At 37.6% G+C, this 15,112-nt stretch overlaps 1 long non-coding RNA gene across 1 annotated transcript in view; it reads left to right on the top strand.

Annotated features, from left to right (window-relative positions):
- LOC309487563 overlaps positions 1–15,112 on the top strand; it is a 76,982-nt gene that overhangs the window by 38,625 nt on the left and 23,245 nt on the right. The gene's annotated exons all lie outside the window — the stretch shown is intronic.

Genomic DNA, 15,112 nt, shown 5'->3' with positions numbered 1-15,112 from the left:
TTGTGGAAACTGTGGGTCCATGATGAGCACTGGTCAACCCTGAGCTTGTTGTTGTCCTTTTGCCATTTTTGTCTTTCATTGAGATTTGGCAGATAGGGATTAATACATCTATAGCCAGGAATTGGTCAACAAGTATTTGGTTAGGCCTCCATCTCCTGGTTCCCAAAAGATTACTGGAGTCATACATTACTTATGGGAGAGAAGAGTCATGGTGACCCATGAGCAGAATGCTGGGTGTGATTGGGTCTGGGTCTGTAATATACGATGATACGCTTGACATTCACAATGCCCTCCACCTCAATGAGAACAGTGTGGAGGACAGTTTCAGGGACTTATCTGTTCCTTTACAATGACTTTCAAGGCTTGTTTCACTGATTTTACTCTTCTCTCCCCAAAACCACCAAAATGTGGAGGAATAAATCTGAAAAAGATTTTATGTTCAGCTAATTGATCCTTTAATCAAGCCGCCATTGCTTTATAGGCCTGTTTAATCTCTGTTCCCTCCAACAAATTTGGTACCACTATCAGAGAAGAGCTGGAAAGGCTTCCCTCTTCTAGCTATAAAATCTCCAGAGACATCAAGAAGGCATCAGTGTGGAGACTCTCAAGTAGATCCAGATGGAGGCATCAGGTGATCATACACTTGAAGACTATTTCCCCATCTCTTTTCAGTTTGTTAGCAGTCCAAAACAGTCCATTCCAGTGGAATATAAGGGGGTCTTGTAAAGATGAACTGGTGGGAGATCGGCCATCATGGGGATGTTAGGTTGGGCACGCCACTTTTGACATTCAACACAGATGAGTTGATGTTTCTTCATGACTCTTAAAATCCAATAGGTGACGTCTGAGCTCTGCAAGGACTTCCTTTGGCATCATATTCATTGATAAGGAGTTTAGTTAGTTGTTGATGGGGATTGAGAACTAGGGATGCATGGCATTCAGAATACGACAAGAAAGAATTCTGTAGGATACACCTTTGAATCCTTGCTCATAGCCGCCCTGCCTTTCTCCTTACTGCCTTGTAAGCTCCTTTGAAAGCTTCCACACTCCTCGTTCATCGCCTCCTCTCGGTGTAATTAGAGGATGCATTTCCTTTCCTCGCTTCCTTTTCTCGCATCTGAGCTCCACCCCCTTAGGACGCGAGAGAACGATGGACCGGAGTATCCTCCTCAGGATGCTTACACACTGGGTGCTTCTCAATATCCCTCCTCGTTTCCTCGCTCCTCCGTCCTCCATCCGATGACCAGGAAACCGATCGAGCTCAGCCATCTTGAAGGACATCTCAATTCTCGAATTGCACCGTGAGGATGCGAGGATCGAGGAGTGAGGAGGCTTCCAAAGGAGTTATGAGTGAGGATGCACAGATGTATCCTATGCGGAAGTCTTTCTTGTCGAGAAACCTGACGCACGTATAAATTCTCCTCCCCCTTCACATCTGTTACAATCATTTTAATTTATACTTTAACTTTGCAGTTTAAATAAACCACACATCTCACATATTTCAACAGGGTATCTTGCTTTATTATTATTTATTAAGAATTTCTTAAATAACCAAACTAAAACAACATAAGGACAGATCATTTGAGCGCAGCTGATGACGCTGTGAAGTGACGCTCGAGTGATCAATAATTTCCAATGTATAAATAAGCTTTCCAACAATAGGAATATTTTATTTAAGAACAAGTCTTTGTTCTAATTACTGGTTCAGTAATGGAAAATTTCATGTTAGACAGCTCTTTAATAACGAAGGTCTGCTGAGTTTCTTTCAGAATATAATATACCACTAACTCCCAAAGAGTTTGCCACAGTTATGGATGTTATTCCATCTGGCATACTCATGCTTTTCAAAAATAATACTCTCTCTTTGGGTTCATTATCTTCTCCTGAACCTGCAACACACCTATTGGTGAGATATGTTTCACTGAAAAAAAAGGAAGAAATTATAAAGTAAGAGTTCTATTCCTTGAGAACATTATTTCTGCCCCTCCTGCAATCTCATATTGGAACGGACTTTTTGATCATTTAAACTGGAAAAATATATGGTCCATACAACAAAGGTTTTTCCTCACAAACAAAGTAAAATGAATATCTTTAAAATTAATTCATAATAAATTCAGATCTGATTTTGACACCAATTTCTCTTTCTGTCAGAATGACACTGAAACTCTTCTTCACTTTTGGTCGTGCAGTTATACTTTGCAACTTTGGAAAGATGTTAGTTGGTTTATCTCAAGCAATATCTTGCAAAATTTCTCTATGAATCCCAAAACTGTAATTTTTGGATTTTTTGAAGCAATTTCATCCTCTTTTAACCCAAAAGCACTCAGAACATGTACAATTTACAAGACCTACAAACGTTTTACCTTAATGTTTAGATTTATTTTCATTTCAGTAATGCCCTCTTTCTTTCTTTTTTCCCCCATTGTTGTTTATTTCACTGTCTAACTGTTTTTTTTTTGTGCTGTGCTGTTGTTGAAGTGTTTTATTTCACTGTTCTTTGTATTTTTGTTATTGTTAATTTACTATTGTTCCAGTTTTGTTGTTTCACACTGTAAACTGAATGTTCAAATAAAGCATTAAGGAAAATTCCTCGATTCCTCCGTCCACCTTTTCTTTCCTTGCAGACTTCCCTCGCAGACTTCCCTCGCATCCTACAGGGGTGGAGCTGAGACGCGAGGAAAGGAAACGAGGATGCAAAAATAAGAATTGAGAAGCACCCTCGCCTCCTCGAGGTGTAATTAGAGAATTGAGAGATGACTGAGTTCGATCTGTTTCCGGGTCACGGGCTGGAGGACACACACCAATTTGGGTGCTTCTCATTTCTAATTTGAGCATCCTCGTTTCCATCCCTCGCGTCTCCAGATTACTGGCTGGAGGACCGAGGAGCCAGCAAACGAAATTACAATTAAATTAAAAATATATAAATTACATTAAATATATTAAAGCTAATGAAACAGGTTTCAAGTGTTTTTCAATTGTCCGATGAACGTCCTCCTGTTCATTCTCCCCATCCTTCTTTTATTTTTATTGCATTTAAAAGTAATAGCACAGTGTACTCTACTTGGGCGAAGAGACCTATAAATATTAATGTACCGAATGTTTGAACGCAGTTCTTCATTAATCAGTAGAGTTTGGAAAAAAAGAGAAGATATAAGCCTAGGCTACATGTCCCCTTGAATGATAAAAGTGGGGCACTATACAATTCAATAAAAGTGGAACATGGCACGAAGTGGAACGAATTGTTTCAGATATCATCCAGGTGGTAACAGAAAGTATGTCATAAAAAAACGTCAGTATATGGACTCAATAGAGTGCCAGTCAGATTCATATTTTACCAGCATATTACCAAGAGCAGTCGCAACAATGATGCGTTTTAATGTGAAGAGTAGGACGGGCTTGTTAAAAAAAAAAAATCTTATTTTTCTCAGGAGCTCATTTCACATGGTGCACAAAGGCGCTTCGCCCCTCAGAGGCTGCTGTTACACTGGGACCGTTTTATAATAATGGTTAAAAAGGCGAGGACAGCAGAGTGATGGAATTAATATGTGGAGGAGCTCGAGCCGTCGCGGGAAGAATAAGGTAATAGCCTACACTTTGGCACTATATGACTTAAACAGCACGTTAAGAGCTGATTATTTTTTTCATATTTCAGGAAATAGGCTGCCGTAGATGTCGAATTTGTGCGGTCTGTTGTTTTAGGTGTAGGCCTATTGTGGTCTCATACTCATTATCTTCAGAGAGCTTTCAGATTTTTAATGGCGTTCATGTGTCTTTGAGTATTTTTTCCGTACGTCGTATTATTTGATTGGATATAGACATACGTATGCATATCCACCTCTAAATATATGAAAGGAACGGTTTGAAGTGTAGCTAGCCTGGGGTGCGTTTCCCGTACAACTATATAGCTCGCTGCTTAACTACCATAGTACGATGCATCGTTGGAGAAATCAACTAGCTAGTCACGACTGTTTCCCGAAACCGTCTGTCGCAAAGTATCGTTCAACCACGTTGGTTTATGACGTCTCGCACGTGGTGGACTAATAACTTATTTTAATTAATCTGTTTGAGATCGAATTAACGCTAGATTTTGTCATATAAGTTACCTGAGAGAGACAGAGACAGTGTGTGTGTAAACCTGTGGCACCTGTAGTTTATCACACACACATGGCATCTGAAGACCATTTCTAATTTTTCTCAGTTATTTTGCTTTATTACCAGACTCAATATTTGGCTCGTTCTTACATAGTAGAGCACGTTCGCACATGCGCAGTCTTCAAAAACGGTGCTTTAAATCTCTTGACAAACTAAAAGACATAAATTACATTTGTATGTATTCTAAATAAATAACACGGGTTGTATTGAATGCCAGCTTGCTTATTTTGCTAAAGATAAGGATTTTTTCAGTCTACATCTAATGTAAGCTAGAAACTATGCTTCTCGTTCCAACCACACAAGTTTGCGATGATGTTTGCGAACGTTCGTTTGAACGATGGTTTCGGGAAACACCAAATCGTTGAACTATGCTGATAACGACGGAACTTGCGACCATAGTTGGCTAACGATGCTTTCGGGAAACGCACCCCTGTTCAGCTGATGCGTGGTTTAGTTTGATGTTGTTGAGATTGACTTCCTGGCGACAACAAGAAACGTCAGTCTTCATTACGTCAGTTGGCCTTCATCAAGGCCGTGCATTTCCGCCAAATTATCCTTCCTTACACACACCTCAAATGGCATTGTAAATGAACCACCGCCGCCGGTTCTACAATAGCCTACACTATCATTTCTATCCTTTCAACATCTTCCTCGGTTTTATATGGTGGCCAGTAAAAAATTATATGGCTTCCAGTGGGTGAATTGGGGATATAAACCCAGAGGTTGAAAGCAACGATCTCCCTGCTTTGTTGGTAGACATGCTTTGATATTGTTGGCGAACAGGGTGATTTCGTGGGGTGTTTCAAAATAAGTGTATCTTGTTTCATATTTAATTGTTAGTTAATTGTGACAGTGTGTTTTGGAGGCGGTATGTTCAGTTTCATCATATTAGCATTTGTTTTTTGTTTTCATTTGATAAGCAAACGTGTAAAATAAGAGGCACATAATCCTAATGTTGGACTCTATTTTAATAAAATATTGTGCAACTGACAGTGTACCGAAAATAATTAAAGTAGGCCTAATATGGGGTAGGTACAATCATTTTTGTAAAACAAATGAAATGGATAAAAGACGTATAGGCCTACCTTTCCTGTCGCAACATTTGTATCTAAAGTAAGTGCAATCTCTCATGAATCGGAATTATTCCTCAATTAAGTTAAAAAAAGCTCTTCTGAAGCCTTTTTTGTCACATAAGACATGTTTTTAAATGCATATGTTCACCTATAGTTCTGTTTAGCCACAGGTTGAGGTGTAGCTATTGTGTATTTTTACAGATTAATTTATGTGTGCTTGCTTCGTTTTTAGCTCTTTTCTGATTATACAGAACAGAACGATTAAGGATTCTCTATTTTTATTTATCTAGGCGATACATTAAAAACTGCATCTACTGAGCTACAATTGTAAGCCTTTTTAAGATTTACGCAATTTAATTAGTAAAATTCCACCAAATTGAATTGAGTTCAATTAAGGATTATTCAATTCAATTTGATGGAATTTGAAATCTTAAAAAAGGCTTCTTTTTTTTGAGTGTAGCCTTCGCATTGCATAACTGCAATGCCATTATCTTTAACATAACTCATGTCATCTTCTGTTAACTTCCACAGTGCATATCTTGACATGCAGAACATTGTAGGGTTTATGGAATGAAAGGTGCTCATTGGAAACTGTTGATGTGTTCAGATTTGTTTCTTAATTTGTTTAATACAAACTAAAATGTGTGTTTAGATAAACCAACCTGGTACAATTCATTTGATTATTTGAGGCTGACTGAAAGTTATGTAAGTAGATTTGCACTTAAGTGATAAGGCTTAGTTCCGTGACTTTTAGGCGCAAAGTATTGTACCTAAACTACTACTTATTGTACTAAGTACCAAAGTATTGTACACATTACATAGGCCACTAAACGTCAATTACATAATCAACTTCTCAATATGGAATTCTATCAGAATTAATATTTCTAATGTAAATGGACTGAAAATAACAACAGTAGCCTAAATCCAATAACAGACACAAGCTACCGGGCAGAAGTTTGGAATAATGTTTTAATATTTTTTTGAAAGAAGTCTCTTCTCACCAAGGCTGCATTTGTTTGTGAAATATTATTACTTTCTTTTTAAATGTTTGAATTTTCTACTTTTATATATTTTAAAATGTAATTTATTCCTGCTATACAAAGCTGAATTTTCAGCATCATTACTCCGTCCTCAATGTCACACGAACCTTCAGAAATCATTTAATATGTGGACTTGCTGCTCGGTTATTTTTAATTAATATTGGTTTTCGATATATTAAAAGTTTTATATAAAGTTTTTCCCCCAGGGTTCTTTGGTGAATAGAAAGTTCAATTAGGCTAAAAAAAATCATATTTGAAATATAAATATTTTGTAACATTAGCCTATACATGTCTTTACAGTTACTTTGAATCAATTTAATGCGTCCTTGATGAGTACAGTTATTATTATTATTATTATTATTATTATTATTATTATTTACTTATATTACTTTTTTTGAATGATTGTGTCGCGGTTTCTACAGCAATAATATTAAGCAGCCAAACTGTTTTCAAATTGATAATAATAAGAAGAAATGTTTCTTGAGCATCAAATCATCATATTAGAATGATTAAGGATCACTGAAGACTGGAGTAATGATGCTGAAAATTCAGCTTTGATCACAGGAATAAATTACCTTTTAAAATAAATAAAAACGATGTTTGTATATTAATATTTCACAATATTACTGTTTTTAATGTAGGCCTATTTTGATTAAATAAATGCTGCCTGTGGTGAACATGAGAGACTAATTATTCCAAGCTTTTGACCGGTGTTGTAAAATAAATGTGTCTGGTAGTGGTCAATTAATAAATCCCCAATCCATTGAGGCAATTTAAAATGAACACATCAATGAACACTAGATGTCACTGTCCTCCAACCATGTCAAACCAGGTTGGGTTGCATTTAATAACATTGCAATTTGCCGACGGTCCCTGCTTACTGTCTCTCAGCCTCCTGCTCATAGAGACCCATTTATATTATAAAGCTCGTTTTGTGGCAAAACTGGGTTGTAGCTCGTTGTCTACGACGTTACTATGTTTGTAAATAGGTGTCATTTGTGTTTTAACAACGTTTAGCTCACGACTGAATTTAATTTAATTTAATTTAATTTCATATAATTTTTGCATATGGAAGTCAATGCCTACCGCCAACTGTCTGGTGAACAACCTTCTTCACAATATCTTATTTTTTGTTCAGCAGAAGAAAGAAACTAATACAGATTTGCAACAACATGAGGGTGAGGAGATGATGGCAGATTTTTGGGGGGTGAACTGTTCCTTTAACTTGTGAGCTCGGCTGTGGAAACTTCAAGAGCTGAAATGGCTGTCAGATAAAGGAGACATCTATGTGGACTGGGCCAAGGTACACTCAACATGTGGCCTAAAGTCAAGAGTGTGAATTTGCAAGTGTCCACCAGCAGGGAGCAGCCTTCCTTTCTCTGAGCCTGTAACCACATAGGGGACCGCATCAGTTTGTAACATCTAAAAATATTTTGTAACATTTGAGTGATTTGGACAGCACATCTTATCATTAGTTTAGGCTAGTGTTAGTATAGTTATTACATAAGTTATTTCATAGTTAATTTATATTTTGAATATTGATAAATTGATATTCTTTTTTTCTGGTCATCATTAAGATTTTCACTCATTACCTGGCAGGACCTAAATTAAGTAAAATATTTGTAGGGTGAACTAAGGGTGATTGGGACAGTAGGCTATAAGCCTATACTCAACTCAGCTTGTTTAACCATCAAGCTGAAAACATTCAGTGATATGTGTAAGAAGAGAGAAGTGAAATCAAGTGGGAGGGCAGTCATCTTGAAAGCAGACAGGTCTCTGTTTGGACGCATCATGATGGCACAAGTACGTAGTCTTAACATGGAGGATATCCTTTCTCATCCTCTTGGTCCATTGCCCTTGGCACTCTCCACACTAGATGGATTGCTGAGAAAAACAAACAAAGCTACTATGGCCACAGCCTTGCAGAAAAATGTAGCACTACAGGAAAAACACCCAGAAAACTCTGCCACAGTGGTTGATGGGATGAACTTAGTCCAACGAGTTAAAGGTGATGAAGTTACTTTCAGAGATGTTGCCACAACAATCCTGGGTATGGCTCTGAGGGAAGGCAGTCAGAGTAGAAGAATAGATGTTGTGTTCGACACATGCAAGCAGAACTCAATCAAAAATAGTGAAAGATCTTTACGGGGTGAAGAGACTGGTCATGAGTTGTAAGATATCACAAGCACACAGATGGTGAGGCAGTGGAGGAACTTCCTGACTAAAGTCAATAGCAAAACTAGTCTCATTAGCTTCATAGTGAATGAATGGAGGAAGCCAGAATACAGAGAAAAGCTACAGGAGAAGATTCTATATGCAACTGTGATTGACAAATGTTACAGAATCACATATCAAGACAGTGAGGAGGTGTCAACTCTTCAATGTAAACAAGAAGAAGCAGATGGACGACTACTTCTCCATGCCGCCCATGGCGCAAGAGAGGGATACCAATCTATAGTTATCTGTTCAGAAGACACAGATGTCTTTAGCATTCTGTGACAAGATTGAGGCCCCATTGTTCCTGAAGTGTGGCACAAGAACCCGTACAAGGCTGGTAGCTATCAGGAAGGTTGCAGCCACTGTTGGCATGGACACTTGTCGGGCTCTCATTGGGTTGCACGCCTACACAGGATGTGACACTGTAAGCGCTTTTGCAGGCAAAGGGAAGACAAGGGCACTTACACTCCTGATGAACAACAAAGAAACACAAGACACATTCTTGAAGTTGGGCCAGGAATGGGTCCTCTCACCAGAACTGAGCAACAAACTGGAGGCATTTACATGTGTCCTCTATGCCCCAAAAGCATCAACCACCATGATCAACAAGCTCAGGTACCACCTTTTCTGTGCAAAGAAAGGTGAAATCGAGAGTCATCAACTCCCACCGTGCAAGAATAGCTTGAGGCAACACACACTGCGAGCTAACTATCAGGCTGGTATTTGGAAAAGATGTTTAGAAAAGGACCCACAAGTGCCAAGCCCTGTTGGCAGAGGATGGAAGATGGAGACAGAGGAGGAAGGTGAACAGTTGGTGCTGCACTGGATGGAAGGCCAGCCAGCACCTGAAGCTTTCCTGGATCTACTCGCATGCAACTGCACAAAAAAAAGTTCACTCCCACGATGTATGTGTCTTGCAAATGGCCTCAGGTACACAGACATGTGTAAACTGACAGAGTGTGAAAACCAGGTGACCTGTGTAGAAAGTTCAGATGAAGACGAGGACGACATGGAAAATGATGATGATTAGATAATAAAATAATGGACATTAACATACAAACCAGTCTTTGATTAAATATATTCACTTTACAACCTGTTTCTTTATTGACTTTTACAACTAATAGGTCTCCATCCTATTTGTTCAATCTATTCACTCTATTCTATTTTGAAGACTTGTGCTGGCTGCACAAGTCTAATTTAAGGCTCTCACAAATATATATTATGGGTATATTATACATTTTCTAAATCATCAGAGTGCCTTGAGTATTGAAGTTGTTGAGTTTTGTGTCCGTGGTGTTCTTTCATGCCACAGGGATAAAAGAAAGCATACAGTTTAGGTGGAAATTGTGAAAAAATTTGTGTTATTTCTGGTTTAAAGAAGTCAGACAGATTCAGTACTGGGCTTAAATGAAAGCCTAAAAGGTCTCCTTTCCAACGATACCAAGCACCATATTATAGAATATTTACAATATCCCTAGCATGAGCCTAAACCAGATATACACCAGATTTCAAAAACAGAATTTATCTTAGGGGGTTAGTAACTTCATGAGCTGAAAAAAGTGATTTCGCTACCACCCCTGCACTGCTATCGTGATTTTTCTAGTACTAGGGGTGTATACCTTGCCAAAAATCACTATGAGACTTTGTCCCCCCAGATGATACCGATGGACCAAATTTGGGGCCCTGGCTCATGGACTATTAGAGCTCAAACATGACACTCTGGGGCTCAGGTCAGGAAGCAGACAGACTGGCTAAACCGACCGTCTGCTAGCTGTCTCACGTCACCAAGGTCAGATAAATCCCATCACACAGAGCCTCTTTCACCTAGATATCATCATATAGAGACTGTGTCTGTTCCCCGAATTAGGACATAGAAAAAACTTCCAAACCCATAAGGGTAAAAATGTAATTGGTGTTCAACAAATAAAAAACAGATATAATACAAATGAGCAAATGATAAAGCTTGGGTTGCTGAATATTAGATCCCTTACTTCAAAAGCACTTATTGTTAATGATATGATTACATACTATAATCTAGATGTGCTGTGTTTGACAGAAACCTGGCTAAAACCAAACGATTACATTACTTTAAATGAGACCGCCCCGCAAGATTACTGTTATAAACATGAACCTTGTCTGAAAGGCGGAGGTGTTGCTGTAATTTATAGTAATATTTTTAGAATTACTAAGAAGTCTAGTTTCTAATATAATTCTTTTGAAGTTCTCCTTTAAAGTTGTCCCGATTATTTTCTGCCTTTAGCTCTCTTTTTCAGATATGGCACTTTCCTTCTGAGGTATATGATGGCCCTCTTTACGATTCGCTAAATAAAAAACAGAAAGAAAAAGAGAGAACACACAAAAGAAAACCTTCTCCACACAATTTACAAGCAGAAGATATTTCATATCGTCACCTTCCTAAAATAATTGATGATCAAATGACTTAGGCAATTATTTTAGGAAGGTGACAATATTTCAAAATTTCATATTAATTTGAACTGAAACAATCAGAATATATAAAATTCACTTAATGTTTTGTATAAGCTCAGCCTTGCATTGCACAGCCCTGATGCCGTATTCAGCTTAAGTCGTCGTCTTCCTCTGAGCGGGTGGGTGTGGACACAGTCCTGTGTAAAACATCACATGTTAATATGGTTCTCATGAAGGAACTTATGTTCATATTCAAGTGATTTGTTTTGAATTAAAATGTAGGAAACCGGTTTCAGATTGCTGGACTAGCTCACCTCTGGCAGAGACATAGATCGGAGGAAGCCTGAAAGACTGCGGTCGGCTGGAGATCGTGGACTTTTCCTGTTGACGATACATAAGAATAAGAAAACACCTTAAAGGGATAGTTCACCCAAAAATGAAAATTCTGTGATCATTTACCCTCCCTCAAGTTGTTCCAAACCTGTATGACTTTCTTTCTTCTGCTATACACAAAAGAAGATATTTTAAAGAAGGTTGGTAATTAAACAGTTGCTGGTCCCCATTGACTTCCATAGTATATTTTTTTCCTACTATGGAAGTCAATGGGGTCGATCAGACATTTGGTTACCGACTTTCTTCAAAATATCTTCTTTTGTGTTCAGCAGAAGAAAGAAAGTCATACAGGTTTGGAACAACTTGAGGGAGAGTAAATTATCACTGAATTTTCATTTTTGGGTGAACTATCCCTTTAATACAGTGCTCAACATATGAACGCAGGCTTAATATTAATAATGACTGATGATGGTTGAAAAAACATATTCAATACTATGATAGCTTTCTTACCTTCATCGTCGCAATGCCTTCTGGGCGTCTTTGAGGCGGTGGTTGTGGATGTGGTCTCAGTCTAGGAATGTCTGAAGCACACAAAGGTTTTGCAGTCTGAGCAGGACTGACACATGTCTGGGGCAGAGCCGGATTATCCATAAGGGCACTTGGGCCTTTCAGGTATAGTGTGCACTTACTATCTTTCTTATAGAGCTTTTGTGAGATTTGGAGATCTCCACTAGGTATTTTAGTCGCTCTTGCTTTTGTTCTGTGAGGTTACTGTTCATCAACTGTTTTTCTCTCAAGCGGTCACTCTGATGTTTAAAGCCGTCTGTCCTCTCTTTCCTGCACAAAAAAAAAACAAAAAGAGGGTCAAACACTGTTACTGTCTTCAGTTCCCAGACTTCCCACAGATTAGATAAGAAAGTGTGAAGAAATCATGGTTGTGCACAAGAAACTTACATCTTTTTCATTTTATACTGATAGCGATTGTCGTTCTGTTCCTTTTGGTCCATGATGTCCAGATATTCCAACTTTACATCTTCTTTTGACTCTTCCTATGACTCTTCAGGTCCTGCCAAAACCAGCTCTTCACTTTCTTCTTTAGGTTCACGTTTCTGAAACGGATTACAGTAACAGCGATGGCTATGAATAATGTTATCATAAGCAGTATCTTCACTGTGCATATGCAACATGTACATATGCAAAAATAGAAAAACATAAATTGTTCACATTGGCATGACAGTACTATGTGCTGACCTTTCAAGAGCTTTACGTTCTTCTGTTTCCTGTGCCCTGTTCACATCCCAAGCCCTGAAACATGAGAAAAAAGAAAAAAAAATCAGTGTCTGGCAATCAGATCTATATAAACTGAAACTGGATTATTTACAAATCATTTAACAATGAAGTAAAAGTAATTACGCTTTTTTGGCCTCTGGTGCATTCGGCACTTTTAAACAGGGTTTAAGATTGGCCTCAAAGTTGTCCCGAATTTTTTTGCTGCCTTCAGCTCTCTTTCAGATATGGCACTTTCCTTCTGTTGTATATGATGGTCCTCTTTCCACTTCGCTATAGCAGCCTGATAAAGAAAGAGAGAACACACAAAATAAAAACTTAGTCCACACAATTTACAAGCACTAGATATTTCATATTTCAAAATGTCATATTCATTTGAACTGAAATAATCAGAAGATACAAAATCATAGTGAATGTTTCGTATAAGCTCAGCCCTGCGTTGCACAGCCCTGATGCCAAATACAATTGGAGCTTGTAGGAAAGCCAATGGTCTCAGTCTAGGAATGTCTGAAGCACACACAGACACAGGTTGTGCAGTCTGAGCAGGACTGACACATGTCTGGGGCCTGAGCTTGCTCAATGTATTGCTATACATTCTCTGATCTAAAATACTGCGTTGATCCAAAATCCTACTAGTAAAATCTTATGATCTGAAACCGTACACAGATCAGAAAGCTCTAATGTGCAATTCAACTGTTGTACACAGATCTGGAAACAGACACCTGATTAAAACGGATATAAAATTGCACACTGATCAAAAGCTGTAGACTGATGCAAAAATCGTAAATCGACTCTGAATGGACACTGAACTTATATTAAATCAACTAACGTTAGTCAAGTAGGACGAGTTTAGTCTTTGAAGCCTGCAGCTCTATGACGTGTCGAATAGAAAGCATTCTGATGACGTCACACAGCAGCGCTTCAGAAATGCAAGAATAGGATTATTGTTTTGATTTAAAATTTTAAAAGAGAGAATGACCTGTGTTTATATGGTTTCTACAAGAAGTCCATGGGTGGAAATTATGTAGATTAGATTACTTGTTGTAATAATGCCTATTAATATTTTGTGTCTAAAAAAAAATACAATACGCAGGGGTCTTAACCTTATGTGCTGTTGGGGATGTTTTCATCCACTATGGGGTATTTTTGAGTCTTAATTTGGCCATAACTTTCTCCGTGTTTCAGCAAATGGAATGATTTTTGGTGAGACATCTTATTTTGACACATATTTTGGGAAAATGCTTTGAAAATTTTCAAAAACTCAACAGTACACTGTGTGCAAATTCACTACCCTTTCGTTATGTTCGTGCTGAAAACCACTACTTTAAACTGCTGTAAAAATGTATCAGATAAATATTTTTTTCAATTTTTTTTGCATAAATCTATTAATCAACCTCAGTCCTGTTCAAAACTACTAAATGTTTTTTTAAAAAATTCAGGATTTTAACTCTTTAATTGCCAAATTCATAAATGATGTCACTGATTTGGGGAAAAAAACACACAAAATGACTTATTTTCAATATAAAATGTGATTGTGGACTGGATTTTTTTTTAACCTTTTATCACAGTCTTGGACATGTCAAAGATTAGAAACAACATTGGTTTTGATGCATTGTTAGTTTTTGTGTAGCATCAGATTTTAACTTTTTTTCCTTCATTTACTGTCCGTGGCTGTTTTTGCCCCATTGACTTCCATTATAACCACATTTTTTTGATTGCAAAGCCATGACACCATATAATCATGCATTTTTGATTGTTGGTGGTTTTCCCTGTTGGAAAGAGGTAAAATTTGTCATTTTTACTGTTGATAACCAGGTGGCACCATTAACCCTTTAGATAGGCCTGTGCAAAAAAAAAAAAAAGCTTATAGTTTCTGGCTTTTACATGGAGTTATATGGATTATATAGTGTGTGTGTGTGTGTGTGTGTGTGTGTGTGTGTGTGTGTGTGTGTGTGTGTGTGTGTGTGTGTGTGTGTGTGTGTGTGTGTGTGTGTGTGTGTGTGTGTGTGGACTGTGGACTGTGGAGCTTTTTAATCTATGGTGCTGTTAACGTTACTGTGGTCAATAACGTTAATGGAAATTGATATTAATTGGCTAATTAATTAATCACAGAAAGCTGCAGTGACTGTATTATTATGTTTATATAAACAAAGTTGTTATAGTCGATGAGAAGTAACTTTAGATAAATCCCGCTGCGTTTTGTTGTTGTTGTTGTTTTGTTGTTGTTGTTGATGTTGTTGATGATGATGATGATGATGATGATGATGATGATGATGATGGTGATGATGATATATGAATTCTCATTCATGGAGTTAAACACTTAAGCTACATGAAATCATTACTGAGAAGTTACAACATTTTTTTGTGGATGCAGTGCTTTTGAACACTTTTAATGTTTTAATGTTTTTTACTACAGAGAGGATTGCTTATCATGATAATAGCAGATTGTCTGAGAAAATAGTTTCGTGCAAATAATGCACAACAAGGTCTATCTGTTTCCATTAAAAATATAAATCAATTAAAAATACTATTTGGCCAGTGGAAAAGATTGAGAAAAACTTTCTCTGAAATGTATTTTATATT

Source organism: Leuciscus leuciscus, assembly GCF_965113295.1.
Source record: "Leuciscus leuciscus genome assembly, chromosome: 23".
Lineage (NCBI taxonomy): Eukaryota > Metazoa > Chordata > Actinopteri > Cypriniformes > Leuciscidae > Leuciscus > Leuciscus leuciscus.
This window is presented reverse-complemented; position numbering and strand designations above follow the sequence as displayed.